Source organism: Perognathus longimembris, chromosome 23 (genome assembly GCF_023159225.1).
Source record: "Perognathus longimembris pacificus isolate PPM17 chromosome 23, ASM2315922v1, whole genome shotgun sequence".
Classification (NCBI taxonomy): Eukaryota; Metazoa; Chordata; class Mammalia; order Rodentia; family Heteromyidae; genus Perognathus; species Perognathus longimembris.
The window spans coordinates 15380016-15381599 of NC_063183.1; positions in this window are offsets into that span (position 1 = coordinate 15380016).

The following is a 1584-nucleotide window of genomic DNA, read 5'->3' on the forward strand; positions in this document are numbered from 1 at the left end:
CCTGGGCTTGTCCCTTCAAAACAGTTAAGAGAAGCACCAGGGCAAGGAGCCACTGGCCCCGCCAAGGGAGCAAGGGCTCCCGACTCTGCTGGCCTATACCTGGCACACCACAGTGACTGCAGCTCTGGTGGACAGAAAGCCATAGAGTGAGAGCTACTCAGGAGAATGGCCCACCTAGTTTAAGCTACACAGTGAGGACACAGATCAGTCCTGAGGGCTGATGGACATTCTTGTCATGTAGGGATGGGAGGAGGTTGGGTCTGGAATGTTCCATGGAAGAGGCTGTTTCCTCTCACACTTGATATCTGTCCATGGGAACCAGAGTGAGCCTCTTTGGCCTGTTTCATATGACAGACTCATTAGCCCCCTGTGGTTTGCAACATCCTGTGGGCGCCTGGTTTCAGACACCGTTGCACCCCACAGCTGAGGCTGCAGCTGCCGTTCTGGGCTCTGCCTGCCTAGAGTCTCACCAGGCTTCTTGAGGGGCCACCATACGTCCTCCCAGCACCCAACATGTTTTGGGGTGCTCTGAAAACACAGCCAGAAGAGAGGGCAACAAAAGTGTCTTGAAATAGCATTTCTGGACTATTTAAGCCCACAGGTTTCTCCCCTCCCCATTCCCTTTTTAAGACAGGATTTCATAGTGTAGCCCAGGCTGGCCTAGAACCCACTATATTGCACAGACTAGCCTCAAACTGAAAATCCTCCTGGCTGAGTCTCCCAAGTGCTGAGATTATAGGCAAGCACACCCTCCCCTGCCCCATGCCCAGCCCCAAACAGCATTTCCAATGTGTTCCCTTAGGTTCCCCCACATCCATCATGCGGGAGGACCATTGACAGCAATCCCACATGGAGTCCCACTGCCCTTTGAACTCCCTAGTCTCTTGCTCTACAACTGTACTTCACTTGCTGGGGAAAATTCACACCCGAGGTGCTCCTTGTCCCTTGGCTCCTAGCCCCTTAGCGACCACACGGTGAGTGAGTTGCTACCCATCACTGAAGGGTGTTCTGCACATTGCCTTTGTTGTAACTGTTCTGTGTTGCTCTGTCTGGACCATGTGCTCACCCCCGCATCACACCCCCCTTTCCTGTCAGTGCACCACCTGCTGGGCCCCCCAGCCCCCTCCACCAGACAGAGTGACTTCCTGATTGCTGTAAATAGCCACATTCTGCCATTTCAGGACTCAGGGGATCTGTCTTCAGGTGATGTGGACTCACAGGAAGACACTGCGGGGGACAGGTGGGTTAGAAGGTATCGTTAATTCAGGCCAGGCGCTGAATTGAATCTCACTTTCCTGCTTGCCCACCTAAAAATGACCCTCTACAGATGGTACCTGTCTTCTTTTGTGACAGGTGGAAGGTGACATGTCTGCAGCTTTGGCACTGTACCACTTTCTCCTGAGCATCAGGTCTGAAGGGACACTCAGTCCCAGAATCAAGACCTCAAGACCTCCCACCTTACACTTGGGGTAGTGACAAAGCCAGAGATAAGTGCAGGGAAACTCAACTCACTGATCTGTCTGGGAGGTTGTTGGCTTTTGAAATCAGGCAGGAAGGAAGGTTGAGGTGGAGCCCTGCACAGGA